Genomic DNA, 11,041 nt, shown 5'->3' with positions numbered 1-11,041 from the left:
GACATAATGAATCCACGAACACGACACAGTGAATGCCGGTGGTAAACACTCGTGTTCCAATACTCGCGGCACGAGTTTTGGGAGGCGTTCCCTTGAAATGAGCTGTGAAGGAGGGGGGTTGTTCTTACGCATGCGCTCATTTCAAAAACTCAGTAACAGTCTTCGGTTTCTCAGTCGACGAAAATATCTTATTTAGCACCTTTAAATGGTGTGGTTGACTAACATATTCATTTGAAAATAAAGACACCCTGGCAAATTTCGCCTTGAAACATTGTTAGAATCAGTGGAGTGCTTTCACAAGTACAGCTGGGAAATTAATGCCATTATTTGGGTCCTTATAGATCAACACAAATATGAATTCAGTCAAAGGTTTTGCCATGCACGGTCACTTTAACCATTTTTAAACCGGTAATTTGTTATGGAAGCCTATGGTCTTCACAGCAAGCTGCATAGTATTTTCATAGCAGGAGTATATGAAAAGGTTTCAGTCATCCTTAAACCCACTGACCCCTGAAGAGTGAAGCCTAAACTGCAGTGGTGTCATTTTACATGCTTCACCCCCTGAGGGTTGAGGAATTTTTTGTTTAAACTTGCAGTCTTAGGGTTAAACAAAATACTGAGTATGCACTTAAAGCATGAACAAATGAAGTACTATATTAAAAATGTTGCGTTCTATAATTTGCATTTACTTACTGCATGAGGTTTTCTTTCATCAAACCTGATTGATAGAAAAGGAAATTATGTTCTGCTTTTTATCCTATTTTCTATTTTATCTACAGCTTTTTGGTAAATGGTATTGCTGTGGAATGTTATCTAAATTTGCTATGCTTAAGCATTCCGCCACCCCCAAGGCTACCTTAACCACTCCTATTTACACAGATTGATGATATGATATAGTATGATATAGCACTTTATTGTTAGACGAGACTGAATTTTCTCTTGCATAACAGTATCTATGTTTACAACAGTCAACATCTCTTACACATCAACATCACTTAATCCACACAACAACAATTTACAAAAAAAAAAAACCTTACTACATCCTATACACTAAAAACTACAACACATGCACAATACTCTTGGTTTTTGATTAAGTGTCATATTCAAGTCAAGGATTTGCAGCACCTGTGAACACATGAAAAGCCAAAAATGATGTCATCTGAGCATGCAAGTGCAATATTTTAAGCTGTTGACTTATTGGAAAAGCTGATATTATTAAATTACAAAAGTTGTTATGGTGATTCCCAGTCAGATATGGTCAAACTTTTTTTTTCTTTTAATAACTGATATTCTAGCCAATGAAAGAGAGATTACATCTACTGTTCATAAAACATTGACTACTAGGCTTAAGAGATATAACCAGTTTAGATGGAAAGGATCTCAAGCTGACTAGCTGTAGACGTAGCTATACCCAGATGAATAGATGGAGTGAATGAGTATAGCTACGGTATAGCTGTAGGTACAACCTTGAAAATAAATTCCAGCAGTGCTACAACAATGAAATGACCCTTCACCAGAAAATGCTTTACAATGAACTCTGTTAGAGATCATCAAATGCAAATTTAACTGTTCAATAAAATACCCTTCTCACCTGTTGAACAATAAAAACACCAATTTCAAATCCCTCAGTTCTTGCCATATCCGAAAAGCCAAACCAATGTTGATTCTTGTTTTATTACGAGACTCTCTGTTTGGTGTTTGGTGTACAACCTGAATTCTAGAAATATTGGGACATTTTTATTCACAGTTTAGAGAGCCTCTGCCCATCTTTACTTCTGAGAGACTCTCTAAGACATTGTTATATTGCAGCTTATAGCTATGTTGCAGACCTGATATCAATTAACTTAATTAGCTGCTAGATGTTCTCTCATCTGAATCTTTTCACAATTTCTTGCTTTTTCGGCCATTTGGTGCCCCCGTGCCAACTATTTTGAGACCTTTAGCAGACATCAAATTTAAGTTCATTTAGTGGATAAAAGTGTAAATATTTCTCAGTTTAAACATTTGTTATGTTATGTTATGTTCTATTGTGAATAAAATGCTGGCTCATGTAATTTGAAAGTCTTTTAGTTTTCATTTTATTCAAATTTAAAAAAAAAACACCCCAACATTTCCAGAATTCAGGTTGTATTCCATTCACACACGTCAAAGCAACTGTTTTCTATTTATGCATATGTATGTATATAAAATATAAACACTTATAATAGGCTTGCCATAGTGAATCAGGGTATGACAAAAAAAAAATGTTTTGGAAGAAGGATTGATGATGTATTTAATCATTTTTTATATTTTGTTACATACATAGTGTACCTTTAAAGAGAGAATATAATAATATTTCCTTTTACACAATTACAAGCTATATTTACCTTTTCATTACCATCACTTTTTAAAAAATCTTTCTTTATTGGTATTGATTTCAAGAAGAACCTTTAACATCCATGTAAAATGAATGTATTCTGAATAATATATGTGCCAAACTTGTTATCAACATTAACTGGACGAGAAGTAGATTAGAACATCATAAGGGCACTGCAAACATAACTGTATTGTAAAGTGTCTTGGTTTATATGAGCTTGTTTTTAGGTGCCTGTTCCACTAAATGTCTTTTGCTGTCTGTGCAGCTGTCACCAAATCAGAAAATCTGAGGAATAAAAGGCAGGAATTCAATGATATTGCATGCAAATACAGTGATTTAATGATAATTTACAAATCAAAAAAAAACAAATTACATCATTTAAGCATTTATGAAAATTCTGTCAAAACATTAAAGAAAGCATCAGAGTAAATTGGAAAAACTCCAGGACTTTAATATCAGAGACTGAATCTGACACACCTGATTTTTTTTTTTTTTTTTTTAACTGTTAGCTGTGTTTTGGGACATGGAAACTGGTTTATTGTTGGTAGACTACCAGCTAAATATGGTCAAGCTGTTTTTTTGGAACATGCTGACTTTGTCAGTCAACTTGAGCTAATGAACAGCATAAACCAGCTAGACCAGCTTAAACGTATAAGCTTAAAGGGTTAGTTCACCCAAAAGTGAAAATTCTGTCATGAATTACTCACCCTCATGTCCCTCCAAACCCGTAAGACCTTTGTTCATCTTCGGAACACAAATTAAGATCCAAGAGCTCTCTGACTCCTCCATAGACAGCAATTTAATTTCCACTGTCAAGGCCAGGAAAGGTACTAAAGACATTGATAAAATAGTCCACGTGACTACAGTGGTTCAAACTTTATTCAACAATCCGTTCTCTTCCTTCTCATTCTCCTACGCGGTTGGCATAGTAAGCACAGGGCAGCACTTCTGTGTTTACATCCGTTTTTGCTTAATTATATAGTAAGTACATGTTGTTAATTAATATTACTCAGTATTAAAAGTAGAGTTACACTGCAACAAAGACACCTTAAAATAACCTGTAACCAAAAATTATAAGGGGTTGCAATAATATGTTGGGCGGAACCAAAGACTATAGAATAACACAAGACGTGTCACTCGTATTGTTTTGAATGGGAGAAAGTGAAACGCGCAATATGGCGGAATAAGTCCCGCCTTCTAAATAAGAGCCATTCGCTGACTGGTAAAGTCATCGCGTCATTGCAGCGGCAGTTAGAAGCACCGGTTTCTATAGAAACAGAGACGCGCATTTAGGTCAGCGCATGCGCTTTAGCTTGAGACAGCCTGAAAAATACAGTTTTTTTTTTTCATGATTCGAGCGTTAGGGGAAAAAAAATTATATGACAGTTGTCAGATTTCATTAGTGATTACAAATATGAAATTTAATCGAAAGCTTGGCAAACAGCTTTGGAGAATTTGATGTTTCCCCATTCAAAGTGATAGGAGCTGCATGATGCCCAGGATGCCCGAGAGGCGTTTCAAAGATGGCCGCCGAGTGAAATGACTTGTCTTATGTCTTTGGCGGAACTTGATTTTGTCCATCAGCAGCTGATTGGGTGGTTAAGATTTGTTATTTAGATGTCATGTGAATGACAGGTTGCCCCGCCTTCATGCCGGTAAACATGTCATCTTTGCAAGAAGGAGAGGATTTTGATTAAAGATAACATTTTTTTTTAATAATGATGCTATAAATAATTTATAATAAATGCTGTAATATTCCATAACAAACAAGAGTTGGCAAATTTGATTTCATGGTGGCAAGAAGAAATTACGGTAGCAGCGAGCATCAATAGCATTGAAGTCCCCCTGGTGGTAAATCACTAGAACATCTCTTCCACCAACTGACTTCAACACTCTGGTTTAGGTGATGTTTTTTTTCTTCCCAATAAAATAAGTTGAGGATGCAGCTTAAATTACATATTTAAATTACATATCTACATAGCTTAAATTACAATCTCTATTCAAGTGAAATAAATAATGAGTAAATAATGCCAGAATTGTAATTTTGGGGGTAAACTGCCTTTAATTATCAAAAAGTACTGAGAATGGCCAGACCAAGATTCTGTAGGGAACAGCACATTCCAGGGCCTAGTTTATGGCCGGGCCCCTCTCTGTCCGTAACAGCGGACAAAGGTTTGCTACATTTTGATTGGATCTTGGTGGACTAACACAAACAAACTGTCCAACGCCATCAGATAAAGATGTAAGGACAACATCCAGACACCTCTTGGGCAAGAAAAAGACCTCTTGTACCAAGCCTGGGAAGGACAGGACTTCTCATTGGTCCTCATGTAGTTTCTGCCCTTCACTCATCTAGAGACTACTTCTTAAGGTTGACCAGAGACTGCCATAAAAATTCCTCGTGACCTTAGCAGCAATGCGCAAAACAAAGAGAGATCACAAAGATCCATCCAAATCCATTCAATGCTATGTTTGAAAACCTTGAACTGATGCAAACTACACACACCCATTTCATACTTATTCACAGAAATAAGTATTCTCAGTGACAGCTATATGTAGTGCAACATCTGAAACAAATTCAGCTGTTAATGTACAATTGAATGACAGTTCAATCTTTTTCCATCATGTTTAGTCTCCATTTGTTAAGAATATTGCCAAAGGTATTCTGCTGGTGGTTTGGAAAGTGAGAAATGCACTGGTAAACTTTAAAGACACTGTAAAGACTTTGTGCTTTATGCAAATGAGTTCCACTGGGGAAAGAAGGATGGGCCTGTGTGTGTCCCCTCTGATGCCAGCAGCCAATCACAGCACTCGAATGGAGAAGCGCCAAATTGCACTCTCCTCCTCATCAGAAATGGATAAAGGTACCCTTTCAACAGACACTCCTTGTTCTGAGTCTCCCATCGGATGAGACATAACAGATATGCCGTTCTGGGTCTCAACTCTGTAAAGGAGTGAGACACTTACAGAATTCCCGGCTTGCAAAGCTGAGACACTAACAGATACAACACCGAGCCTAGAACACCGGGTCCATCCAGAGAGACAACAAAAGGTCCCACGATCTGAGTCTACAGCTGGTGAGACAGCAACAGATACGACTACGTTCTAAGCCTCCAGCCTGTGAGGAAAGAGACATCAACAAACACTACGTTCAGAGTTTCCATCCAGCGAGACAGTAACAACATCTGCAACAAGGTTAAGCTCAGGAGAGCAAATCTTTACTCCAAAGTACCTTTGTCTGCGTGTTCCAGATTGTTAAGAACCTTCTGCACCTATGCCAGGGCCTCATCTGCGTGTTCCAGATTTTAGGACCCTTTGGTGCTCCAGGAGACTAGCATCCCACAGAGCTTCATGTTCAATGCTGTTGAAACAGATTCCGGCTCCTCTCCCCACTGCATTGTCACCCAGCACAACCAGTGGAGGATGTCACCGTCATCGGACTCAACCACGTGGAACGTAAATATCACTTAACCAAACCTCTTTCCAGAGACCTTGGCATTCAGTGTTTAATTTCCTAATTCCCATTAGATGTAATATAACTGCTGTTAGTTAATAACAAATAATCTTTCGTTTATTTGTTTAGTGCATAATAAGGTTCTCCACCTTATTATTTTCAGAGATCTTTCCATAAGATAACGTAACTCTTCCATAGCCACACCCAACTTAATCACTTATATTCTATGTATCTTATGCACTTTATTCCTTTATCATTCATGGTATTCATTTAGTAGTTGTGTTGGTTATTCTTGTTTATCTTTTGTAAATAAAATGTATTTTATTACACTTGTGTCTTCCTTGTGCTGATAATACAGAAGAGGCTCTAAGCAGGCATGAGCCAAGCCTTGAAATGGATGAGAGACTTTATTTGAAGAAATTTGATTGTTATTGGAAGAGTGAGGCCAGCAGGGGGTGCTCATTTCCAGGCCTTGTATGGCTCCTATTGCCAAATGACTAAATAAATGTTATCAGCAAGATGGTGTAAAAGCGTAAATTTCTTTTCTATTAGCACACACTGCTGTTTATACCAATGGTGGAAATCAGGCAGTTAGAATAGCAGAATATGTGGGAAAGGTTTGCTATAGAGTGACTATACAGGAAGGACTTCAGTGCAGGTGGTAGCTCATTCTGAGGGACAACTTTAGCCACTCAGGATATGCAATTTGGACCCCTTTTAATGTAACTTCAGAAAGCAGTGTGGCTGTAGCCTTCCATGGTCAAAGCCCAGCTCACTTCTGAAGCTAAGCGGGGATCAAGCCAGGTTGTGACATGGATGAGAGACCTTTTTTTTAAGATGCTTTAGTGAGGCCAGCAGGGGGTGCTCACTCCCAGGTTTGTATGGCTCCTAAAGTCAGAGCATTTTTTTACAGTCTATGAGTCAGAGTGCAGCAATAGAGGCAGGAGACCCATCCTTTAAACCGAGGTCCTGACTTGCTGTGGTAATTAATCGCCACTTTAATTATTAATTTAACTTCATAAGGTGGTAGCACATTCTGATAAGGGTTTATTCACTACAGTAGCTGATGTCGAAAAAAATCCCATCAAATTGTTGTCAATTTCATGTCCACACACTGATGTCCAATTGATGTTGAAAAAGTAAGCCACACCAGCAGGATAAAGTCAACAAGCAAGTCGCCACAATAAAAAACACGCACAGAAATACACATCTTCCTATTAAAATATGCAATGAATTTAAACACTGCCATTCTAATAATACAAAACTGTTAAGGTGTGCAAGTTGATTTCAAGGTGGGGTTTTTCAAGGCGGACGTCAATTTTTTTATGTCAATTCTGTTGGATTTTGTTGATATCCATTCACTGATGTTCAATTGGCATTGAAAAAAACATCAAATTGAGGTCAATTTTACATCCACAAACTGATGTCTAATTGATGTTGAAAAAACCCCCATCAAATTGATGTCAATTTTTTGACATGAGTTTTTTTACATCAATTTGACGTCCACAAACTCATGTCCAATTGATGTTGAAAAATACCCATCAAATTGACATACATTTTTTGACATCAAGTTGACGTCCACACACTGATGTCCAATTGATGTTGAAAAAGTAAGCCACACCAGCAGGATAAAGTCAACAAGCAAGTCACCACAATAAAAAACACGCACAGAAATACACATCTTCCTATTAAAATATGCAATGAATTTAACCACTGCCATTCTAATAATACAAAACTGTTAAGGTGTACAAGTTGCTTTCAAGGTGGGGTAAGTAGATTTTAAAAAACACTTTTGGACATTGTTGATATCCACACACTGATGTCCAATTGACGTTGAATAAAACATCAAATTGACGTCAGTTTTTTTGGGAAGGGGGATTTCACCAGGTGCATATTTGCATCGGATTCTGTTCTCCCTTCCAAAGCTAAGCAGGCTTGAGCCAGGCCTTGAAATGGATGAGAGACTTTATTTGAAGAAATTTGATTGTTATTGGAAGAGTGAGGCCAGCAGGGGGTGCTCATTTCCAGGCCTTGTATGGCTCCTATTGCCAAATGACTAAAGAAATGTTGTCAGCAAGATGGTGTAAAAGCGTTAATTTCTTTTCTATTAGCACACACTGCTGTTTATATCAATGGTGGAAATCAGGCAGTTAAAATAGCAGAATATGTGGGAAAGGTTTGCTATAGAGTGACTATACAGTACTTCAGTGCAGGTGGTAGCTCATTCTGAGGGACAAACTGAGCCACTCAGGATGTGCTGCCCCTCAATTTGGACCCCTTTTAATGTGACTTCAAAAAGCAGTGTGGCCATAGCCTTCCATGGTCAAAGCCCAGCTCACTTCTGAAGCTAAGCGGGGATCAAGCCAGGTTGTGACATGGATGAGAGACCTTTTGTGAAGAAACTTGATTGTAATTGGAAGATGCTTTAGTGAGGCCAGCAGGGGGTGCTCACTCCCAGGTTTGTATGGCTCCTAAAGTCAGAGTGCAGTGATAGAGGCAGGAGACGCATCCTTTAAACCGAGGTCCTGACTTGCTGTGGTCATTAATTGCCACTTTAATTATTAATTTGACCTCATAATTTAAGGTGGTAGCACATTCTGATGAAGGTTTATTCACTACAGTAGCTGTATTGCCAAATGACTAAAGAAATTTCATCAGCAAGATGGTGTAAAAGCGTTAATTTCTTTTAGTATGCACTGCTGTTTACACCAATTGTGGAAATCAGGCAGTTACCCCCCTAGAAATTTACATTCCCAGAACATTCTCAGAACGTCCCCAGTGGTGTTAAGGACGGTGCCTTGTAATGTTTCCAGTACATTTAGAGACGGTCACAATGTGGAGTTCTTTTAAAGAGATAGTTCACCCAAAAATGAAAATTTGATGTTTATCTGCTTACCCCCAGGGCATCCAAGATGTAGATGACTTTGTTTCTTCAGTAGAACACAAATGATGATTTTTAACTCCAACCGCTGCAGTCTGTCAGTCGTATAATGCATGTCAATGGTAACAAAATCTATGAGAGTAAAAAAACATGCACAGACAAATCCAAATTAAACCCTGCGGCTCATGACACAATCGGTTTGTGCGAGAAACCGAACAGTATTTATATAATTTTTTACCTCTAATACACCACTAACTGCCTTGAGCACGCGCACAGCATCCGGTGCGTGAGGTGTGTACACGCTCTGGTGTAGTTTACACAAGTGCCGGAAGTGATCAGAACATTAAAAACTAAAAGATCTCTCTAGATCTCAGCATCTTCCATTATTACAAATTATTTCTTTCATTCAAAACATCTTAATGAGGTGTTGATGTTTTATTGAAAATTATGGAACCGTTATGGAGGTAAGTGCTTGCTTTAGTTGGGCTCAGTGTTGCCAGATTGGAAATGTCCAAGTATCGTACTGGAAGCTCAAAGTTATCGTATTTGGAAGAAAACTATCATATATGAGTTTTTAGTATAGGTAAATGAACTAAATTAATAACTAATGATTTTTTACAACAGAATGAAGCAATACTGAACTTACTTAAGCTTGATAATCACACTATTTTTACTGCTGTACAGCTAAAATTATGTTCCCTCTATCTCTGTAAAGCTATACGTTGACACAATCTGCACAGTAAAAAGCACTATATAAATAAAGCTGACTTGAATACAGCCATTTATCTAGACCTTTTGACATGAGCTGCAAATTACCACAGTAGATAAATAACTAGGCGTACCTTAGTGGGAAACAACTGACCTAAAACAAAGACTATAGAATAACACAAGACTGCTCAAAACTCTGTCTGTATAATGAATAAAAAAAAAAAAAAAAAACTCGCAGTTTAGACTCCGGAGAGGATCAGTGAATCAGGTCACGTGATGATTGAATCACCATCACTGAATGAATAAATTCATCTGATAACAAGCATGATTTAGAAACAGTCAAAGCAGCCAAAGAAAATCTAATGTTAAAATGTCAAGAATCAAGAGCCCCTCTAAAGCAAATGCTTCCCTCCATAATGGTGACTTCAAACTTTATTATTTTATGTAAAACATCAACATCTAACCTTCCATCTGGTACATTCCAAGAATGGTCAGAGACGGTCCTGATGTGGAGTTCTTTTAAGGGTTGGTGGACGTTATTTGGTGGACCTTTATTCTGGGAATGTTTAGGGGACTATTACTATAGGGCATTCTGTTAACCTCCCAAATTAACTTCCCAAATTTTCTCTTTGTAATGTTCTCGCGCGACCATAAAATAACCAAAATGGAACGTCCCCCTAAACTCAAACTTGGGAACGTTATTAAATGACCAACAGAGGACCGTGTGGGAACGTTCTGTTAATATCCTCTTTGTAACATTCTTATGTGACCATAAAATGACCAAAATGAAATGTCCCCCTAAAGTCATATAAAGAACCTTGTACTGCAGCACTTTCATTACCAAAAGAGGACGTTTTAGGAACGTCCCTAATGTTCTGTAAAGGTTCGGAATTTTTGTCGCCTTTAGAGACCTTTTAGGGAACGTTGCACAAACACACTGGTTGGTGTCACACATTGGTGTCCTTACCAGATTTAGGGAAGAACCAATAGCCATGGTGGCAGATGTGGAGTCGATGTTCTATCAGGTGAGGGTTCCTGAGGAGGACGCAGATCTGTTTTGCTTTCTTTGGTGACCAGAGGGCAATTTGAATGCACCTATAGAAGAATTTAGGATGATGGTGCACTTATATGGTTACCTAACTGCACCTCTTATGCATCGATTTCAAGTTGTTGTTAGGGATGCTGCCCTTGCTAGCAGAGCTGCACGTTTTGATTCTTCGCATGCTGATGATACTGAGGAGGAAACTGATCCACTTTCAATATCTGAATTATGCTTCCTTTTAGATTCACTCTTGTGTACAGATACCTGTGAGGTACTGTCGTGAGGACTAACATCATCCTCCATATCAAGATTGTCATTTTGGCCTTGTTTATCACCAAGAGCAGCAATCCAGTTTTCTGTTTTCTTTTCAAAAAGTCTCAGGGAATTCATTTTATGCTGAAACCAATTTTGTTGATCTGCAATCTTTTCATCTTCAGGCAAAAGATCTTGAACTTGCAAATTTAAATCAGTAAACTCGGTTAGCAATTGTGCAAAGCCAAGTTGCATCAACTCTTGTACATTCTGCAGATTGTCATCATCAATCAACTTTTCAATGGCTTTGCTTTCACTGGTAAGAGCAGATAATTTCGCTCTTCTCAG

This window comes from Chanodichthys erythropterus, chromosome 9, assembly GCF_024489055.1.
Source record: "Chanodichthys erythropterus isolate Z2021 chromosome 9, ASM2448905v1, whole genome shotgun sequence".
Classification (NCBI taxonomy): Eukaryota; Metazoa; Chordata; class Actinopteri; order Cypriniformes; family Xenocyprididae; genus Chanodichthys; species Chanodichthys erythropterus.
The sequence above is the reverse complement of the archived record's forward strand: the minus strand, read 5'-3'. Positions refer to the sequence as shown.